Raw genomic sequence first — 8,879 nt, 5'->3', positions numbered from 1 at the left:
CACATTACATATCAGATATACTAAAATAAAACAACAAAAAAAACACTCTAGAAGAGATTGAGTCCTGTACACCCGGAACAGCACCTCAAGTCTCATTAAGCATCAAACTTACACAAACATAGAGAACATACAATAAACTCCCATTTATCCATCTCCCAGCTCAAAGAATCATCCCCCCAAAAAGAAAAAAAATAAACCTTTTTTCCCCTAAGCATATCCTATTTCTTGGTCCACATCCTGAGTAAGAGATTATTTCTCATAAGGATACTTGTGAAATAGCAAAGAAATATTTTGCTAGTGACAAATGTTTTGCCTGTTTTATTACTTACTTTTTTTTTGGCTCTGCAGCACAGCTTGGGGGATCTTAGTTCCCTCGACCAGGACCAGAGGTTGAACCCAGGCCATGGCAGTGAAACCACTGAGTCCTAACCACTGGACCATGAGAGAATTCCCTGTTGCTGACTTTTAAAATCAAATTTAAATAAGCCATAAATTTCTATTATAAAGCAATAATTTGATCATTTAAAAAATCTAAACATGTTGCTTATATTGAGTAATATAAAAGTAAACTAATAAAAAGCATATGAAATGTAATATAGGCATATACATTAAGAAATTCTAAAAATTTATTCTAGAGAAAATTGGAAAGAATGCCAATATTTGTGACAAAGATACTGCAACATTTTATCATAGTAAAAAAGTAAACTAAATATTCATCAATGGGAAACTGCTTAACTTATGGTATAATAGTCATAAAGCTGATAAACTGATAAACATTTTTCATTTTTGGTAACTTGTCTGTGAGTTGTTGAGTTGGAAAAAAAATATGTTGATAAAACTGAATGTACAGATATCACACAAGTATCAGCAGTACTTATTACACTGGGGTGGTGGACTTTTAATCTTTGTACTTTTCTGTATTGCTTTAATTTCTTACATTGGAATATATTCCTCTTATAATAAAAACTACAGTAAGGCTGTTTTAACTTTGAAGAGAAAAAAAGTTCTGGGATGCAATAAAGTTCAAAAATAGAAACCTCTTTTTCTGTCTTTGTAATTTACTAGTTTTTCTGTTCTGAGGATACAAACAACACTTATTTACAGATGCATACATGGGCTATTTTAATATTTTTCGTATTAGCTCAGAATTTCAAAACTATCAATTGACCTTCCAACTTTCAAGTTTATATATGGAGATGAGATACAAGAAAATAATTCTCCTCCAATCCTGACTTTTGAAGTACAGAAAGGAGTTTAGTAAAACAGTAACGTGAGAAATAACTACCACACTGTAACGGATTTTAGTCTTTGTATTGTCATTGCTTTTTAACTTTAGTCATTTGCTCTGTTTCCTCTCTTTTTAGTAAGTCTGTGTTCATCCACTTCTTTCAATCCCAAGTGTGATTATTCTAAATTCACGCCAACAATATCTTTCACTTAAATGATGTAAAAACTTCCTTTCAAATCACCCAACTTCCTTTCCCCTGTTGTATCACAATCATAGTAACTTCAGCCAGAATGATCTTCCTAAATGTGATCATGCTACACTCTATTTACAGATTTTCAATAGGGACTTCCACACTCCCAGGAATGATATAGTAGGTACTGGCAGGCAATCACTCCAGTTCCAGCTATTAAAAAAAAAAAATGTATTAAATACACAATATTTTTAGATATATCAAAAAATTGTGGAAGCAATGAAAACTAAATGTACTAGAAGTCTCCAAATACTGCTGAGAGCAACAACTGTTTACTTCCTTGGGGACATTTGCCAATTCTAGGCATGGGCTAAAGGTCAGATTCGTCCTATACTAAGGCACTTTAAGGGGAACATCAGCAGAGTTTCTGATGGCTGTATGAACTACCACGATGTACTGGAATCTAGAGGAACCTAAAACCAAGGCTGAGGTGTTTGCTTAGGGGCGAGGGCAAGATAGAAAGCTTTGGGGCTAAGCAGACTAACAAGAGTTTTCTTAAGAGGCCATTGTCATCTCTCAACTCCAGTTCTTTTCACATCCTTTTCTTTCTCCATCCCCCCCTCCTATTTGGTTAACTCCTACCCATTTTTTTTCAGGACTCTAGTGTCTACCCCTCCAAAAATCCATGTATAAAATCTACCAAACATGCTCTCACAGCAACTCTTTACAGGTTGATCTTTAGCATAGCTTTTATTTGATGACCTTTTGCTTTCCTTGCTGGAATCTTTGGAAGCAGAGGCCAGTGTGTTTGGTAATTATCACCAGCACATACGAAGTAGCTAAAAATGTTTTCTTGAATGAAATGAAATAATTAAGCAAAGGGATGGCTATAATAATTGAAGATGCTCACAGACTTTTATATCTTACCAAAAACATTAATAAAATCTGTAAATTTCATACCTACCAACTCAGAACAATTCCTTTGGGAGGAAAAAATATTAAGAAACCTAACCTCAACTAGCCTCAAGATTATCTGGCAAAGCATAATAATATATAAAAAGATCACCCATGTAGGCTACAGATCTCTCTTTGGAAGAAGTGTCCTATAATTTATAACATAATAATTTTACATGTGGTTCTTGATTCATTAAAACACTCTAGAGCTCAGGTTTAAGTGTCTTTCCCTGTACTTTGATGGGGACATCTTCCCTAACTTTTCACAAATGAAAACTTCAATCATGTAAAACTAGGTTACGAGTGAATTTGTTTGCCTAATGCATTAATACTTAATTTTAATGCATTGCTTCTTTCACCCCATTACAGTGACATGTTATCTGCCTATGTGCATTGTCTTCCAATCATCAACATCTAAGAATACAGATGTAGAAAACTGTTCCAGATTCCAAATGATAGTAAGTCCAAGATTATTTATGTGCACAAGCCTTTAGAACTGCCTGCCTGCAAAGGACAAATCCATTGCCGTGGGCCTTTTACAGTCCTGCAGAAGCCACCCCTAATTCTTGTCAATAGCCCATCAGCCCTATAGAGGTCCTTATCAAGAAAGTCAATGGCTCAATTAACTACTGCAAAAGTTAAAAGCACATTATCTTTTCATGATAATTCACTCGATACTAAGGAAGAAAAGACTAAACACTAATAAAGAAATAGCAGTTCCAATTTTAGGTTTTGCATGGTGTCTCAGATGTCTTCAGTGTCATGGTAGAGAGTTTAAACAGGACTTTGAAGTTGAAGGCCCTCATTTTAAAATCCAATTTTGCCATCTGCTACCTATTGTGACCTGAGGCAAGTTATGGAGCTTCCTTTGCCTCTGTTTCTCTATCCATAAAATATGGATAATAATATATAATCATGGGGGTATTCTGAAGGTAAAATGAAAAGCTATCAAAAGCACTTAGCAAAGTGCTTAGCACACTTGAATTGCCAACCTATTGAATAAAAAATTAGTCATCATTATGTCTACAGTTCTGAATTACTTGTAACCAGTACTTTCTAAATTCCTAAGCCTAAATCACAAACAGAATTTATGAAGTATTTTAATCTGATCAAGTGAATTATAAAGCCCTATTACTATACACCTACTTAAATGGGACAAGAATTCCACCTAACTAAATATCTTTCAATTCTGATTTTCATCATCCTGACATTGGCTTTCTGCTTCCTTAAACTGGTTCCCCTCCTTTGTGTCCAACTCAGCCTTTTTATGATGATAATTTAAGTAGCATGATGGGCAAGGGAGGGTGGGGCTGGAAGAAATCATTAAGGTAACAAAAACAGTCCAACTTGGTTTCAGGCCAGTCTGGGATCAGTCTGGAATCCAGCTTTCATAATTCGGAAGCCTTTTAAAGTTTTACAAACAATTGTAATTATAAGGAAGCCATCAATTCTAATAAGCCTAATGCATCATTTAAAATTTGTGGATTTTATTTCTAACAAATAATCTTTACATTTTCCTCCACCATAAGAGTATATTATGCCTAGCACTAAAATTGTTTAATGATCATACTGACAGAATCAAGGGTCTGGGGTGAATTTATGTTTTTCATCCACCCAGCCTCCTTCCGCATTCTTCTGGTAAAGAACTTTTCTTTCATCTAGGGGACCCATTACAGGTGGTTTAGGTGGCACACTCTGCATATTCAGGATGGAAGCCTCAACACTCCTTGTTCAGGCTTACTTATCTCAATGCCTGTGTACTCCTGCATGATACAAAGGACAGGAATTGTCACTGCTTTTGGATTAAAGCAAGATGCTCTCAAAAGTTCAGAACAGTGTCAACTTTGTATTCTCAAAGTTAGCTAAATGGTATATTTACATTACCGCCTATTTACTTATGACTTCCAAATTCTGAGAGCCAGACATGGGCTCACTGTGTCAGAACTCACCAATAGCTTGGACTACTTTACCTGGGCATTACAGATTCCTTGGACTCAAGAGCCCTCCGTAAAAAAAATCACTTCTTCCAAAATTCCCTATCTTGTTTAGGGGCTCCTTCTGTTTCAAAATCTAGGAGTTATCCTTGAAATTTCACCCTCTAATCCCTAATTCCTTTGAGTTCAAGATAAATCTCTTAATTTATCCTCTTCTCTTCCTACTGCTTCTGGTGTATTTCATGCCCTCGTCCTAAAGGGTCTTCCTCTTTAAAACACTTCTAATTGCACCTTTCATTATAATGATTATTTTATTTTTATTTATTTTTGGCTGTGCCGTGTGGCCTGGGGATCCTACTTCCCTATCAGTGATCAAAATTGGGCCCTGTGCAGTGGAAGCGTGCAGTTCTAACCAATGGACTGCCAGGGAATCCCCTACAATGATCTTTCTAAAATAAAATACAAGCCTTATCACAAATATATGAAAACACCTCAAAGAAAGAAGTGAGGGGGAAAAGGTGCTCAGCTAACTCTGAGACTGTAGGAGTCTAGAAATGTAAGACTACAGGCAAAAAACTACCTAAGCACTACTCCAGTTGATAAATCTGTTTCCTATAGGAGATTAGGTTAAAAATTCTGATACTGCTGTACATGTATACTGAAACTGAACAAGTAAATGGATAGTGGATGACAGAAGCCAGGTTTTTATTGTAGGAGTGCGAAGTTACACATAAGCTAGGGGAGGAGGCTGCAGTGATCTGTGTGGTAACGGACTAGTGTTGGAGAACTAAGTATGAACTCACGTTCACCTTACTATAGATAGTTACTTACAGAAATATTTATAGATATGTGTACAGATAGGTTAGCATACACACATATATCTCCTTGCTATCAGCTTGAGTGTACCTAGCAAAGATAAGTCAGCAATGAGTACACCTAATATCCAGATATTGGTTTCTAATACCATTTTCCAATAAAAAGAACCTAGAATCTTTGGAGAAATGACTGACTGGCGCATGCTGGAGTGCCAGAAGGTAAGAAAGTGCTAAAGAACACCACCAAAACAAAACCAAAAGTAAACCCACAATGACAGGCCAAGGATATGACAAAGGGACACACAGCCAACTGAAAGGCTACAATAACCAAAGCTGGGACAATCTGAGAAACAAAGTAACATTGGATTATAATTCAAAGTATAAAAACGAGTCTACACTGGTATAAATACATAAATAATCAGGAGAAGAAACAAATCTTCCACACACAAAAATTCTAAATAATTTACATAGATACTCCACCCTTCAGAGGTGGAACATAGCTCCCCACCCCTTTTTAAGTGTGGGCTGCACACAGAAGGAACTAAACGATAGAAGACCGGACAAAGAGTAACTTTACAGTTAAAAAATTGACAAACACTACCTTAGCCAGGAGATCAAAATGGTAAGCCATGTTGACAGCACGTACCCTTGACAGCACTTATGAGAATGGCACTTTACCCCTGTGGTTTTCTTTCTCAAAACACAGCAATTTAATCCTAAGAAAAACACCAGACAAATCCCAATTGGGAGACATTCTACAAAATACCTGACCAGTACTTCTCAAAATTGTTAAGGGTTTTGAAGAGAGTCTGAGAAACTGCCCAAATCAAGAAGAGACCAAGGACAGACACATGATGACTAAATGAAATGTGGTATCCTGGATGGGATCCTGGAACAGAAAAAAGACATTAGGTAAAATACTAAGGAAATCTGAATAAAGTATGGACTTTGTTAATAATAATGTATCAATATGAGTTCATTAGTTGTAACAAATGTACCATACTAATGCAATATATTAAAAATAGGGGAAAATGGGGGTGGAATATATGGGAACTCTGTACTATCTTCACAACTTTTCTTTAAATCCAAAACTGTTCTGAAACAAAAAGTTAACTTAAAAGAAATTAAGTTGATAAAAAGAGAAAAAGAATGCAAGCCTAATTAGATTTCCACGCTGCTAGTGTTTCCCAAACTTATCGTTCAACAGAATAAAATGGAAATTCTTCCACAAACTTTTGGGTATCACTCCACAGTTTCTGATTTAGTAGGTCTGACAGGTTGGGGACCAAGAATTTGCATTTTTAACAGATTTCAAGATGCTGACACCTCTGGTCTAGAAGTGGTATTTTGATAACCAATGGCCTGGTCTACAAGATGAAAACCAACAATTCAAATGATCCTTTGCTATTTATCCCCATGTTTACAATCTTATCTGTTCTTCCTCTGCATATCTTATGCTCCAAACACGATTGCTTTAACCAACTCTCATATTAATGGGGAAAACAAAGATAAGTTTGATGCTGTTTCATTACACATTTTATCCAACACACAGATAACAATTCCTATCTACAAGCTATATACAAAATACATCACTATCAAAATGGCAATGGAAACTTTTTTGAACTGAGGATTCTGACATTTCTTTGGAAGCTGTTTAGAGAAACTAGAGACTGTAAGAGTTGTCAGAACATAAATGATAAGTTTTTAATCCAGCTATTATTATAACCAAAACCGTACAGACAAAAGGACTACATACTTTATTTTATAAATTTATTTTCTAACAAAACATATGAAAGTAAAATTTGTTCCTAGTAACTTAACAACACAGTGTTACTAGTTTTCCATGCTATGTGCCAATGTTTTATGGAACCCACTAATTCAACTGACAGACATAAGCAGCATAAAATAGTAGTTAAGAGCACAGAACAGAAAGCCAGGTGCCCGAGTTTGAAATCTCTCCTTTACAACTCACTAGTTTTGCCGCTGGGCAAGTTACTCGTGCCATAAATCAGTTTCCTTGACTGTAACAAGAGAACCTGCCTCATAGGTTTGTCATAAGGATTAAGTTCATATTCATAAAACTCCTTAGAAAAGTGACAGGCCCATAACAAGTGCTACGTCTTTATATTTACATGAGCCAACCAACATATCAAGTACTGTACTAGAAAATGGGGACAAAATTGTTGGCCAAAACACAGTCAAGGTTGTATGTGGTCTATAAGAGTATACAAACATTAACAAATTAATCATATAAATAATTAATAAATATGGAACTATAAACTGAAATGAGCAATATGAAGAAAAGGATCATAGTGTTTTCAAAAACATTAATATACTCAGCTAGTCTCATTTTTGGAGGAGGGGAAAGTACTACAGGTTCAGGGAGACTACCCTCTCCCAGGCTTAATCAGTAATCTTACTTCTATTAGCAGTCTTAAAAAAGATAATTTAAGAACTGAATCACTTGAACACTGTATCTGCTTAGTCAAAAAAGATTAACAAATAAAATTATTTTGACACATAATCTTTAAGCAACATAAAAATGTTTAAGGCTGGAAGTTTTATTTCACTTCAGTAGACATTAAACATGGCCTACTAAATTGGAAAACTAAGAAAAGGCATTAATTAGCATTTAATAAAAACATGCTCTTTAGAAAAACTGTTTTTCAAGGAATTCTTCACAACTAAGAATTATATAAAAACTTAAAATCAAACAACTATACAAAAAAAAAAAACACAAGAAAACCTTTGCAAATCCAGTATTTTAGAGATAACGCCAAATGTTTAAAGCAGCAGGTATCTATCTACACGTAAATAAAATAAGCAAGGCATGCAACAACTCCAGATAAGTTTAAGTTGTACTCGGGAAGTAAGGAAGCAATCAGGTAAAAAACCAACTTCCCACCTACCCAACAAACAAAAGAAATGAAAGAAAACACCTATTAACAAAACTTAAAAACGAGCTGGACTTAGCTTGCATTCCAGAATTGAGGCTACAGAATTATAACATAGGCAAAAATAAATATTAAATATGAATGCCAGGTCAAAATAATCTGCAATGAAACAAACCAAAACCCCATTAATATTCTAATAGATAACTTAAAAGTATCCGACCATTAAAAAAATAATAAAAGGTTACAAACCTCATAAGTGAGCTTCTAAGCTTCCCTCCCCTCCCTCCCGACCCCCCACCCCCGAACCCTTGCAGTGGAAGCACGGAACCCTAACCATTAGACCACCAGGCAATTCCCACTTTTAAGCTTTTAAGTGAATTTACTTAATATGGGTATATGTATGACATGCATTTTCGGGCTGGGCAATGACTGATTTTTTTTTTTTTTTTAAAGCAAGGGGTGGTAAAGCAATAGCCAAAAGTCACCTTAAAATATTTCCAAGAACTCTTTAAGGTTCTCTTCACCCTTAGATGGTTGAACTGTCTAAAGAAAACCAAACACAACAAGTTTCACTTAATAAGAATTAAAATCTCTGGCATAAAATATAAATTTTAATAAAATAGATCATTGCAGTACTTTGCCAGTATACGGTTACAGCAAGAAGTTACAACATTGACCTATAGATGTCTATGATAGGTTGATTTCAATTTATATATATATATATATATATATATATATATATATATATATATTTTTTTTTTTTTTTTTGTTCGGGGGCCTCTCCTTGTTTTGGCCTCTCCCGCTGCAGAACACAGGCTCCGGACGCGCAGGCTCAGCAGCCATGGATCACGGGCCCAGCCGCTC

This window comes from Monodon monoceros, unplaced genomic scaffold (genome assembly GCF_005190385.1).
Source record: "Monodon monoceros isolate NGI ecotype Baffin Bay Population unplaced genomic scaffold, NGI_Narwhal_1 Super_Scaffold_7, whole genome shotgun sequence".
NCBI lineage: Eukaryota > Metazoa > Chordata > Mammalia > Artiodactyla > Monodontidae > Monodon > Monodon monoceros.
The sequence above is the reverse complement of the archived record's forward strand: the minus strand, read 5'-3'. Positions refer to the sequence as shown.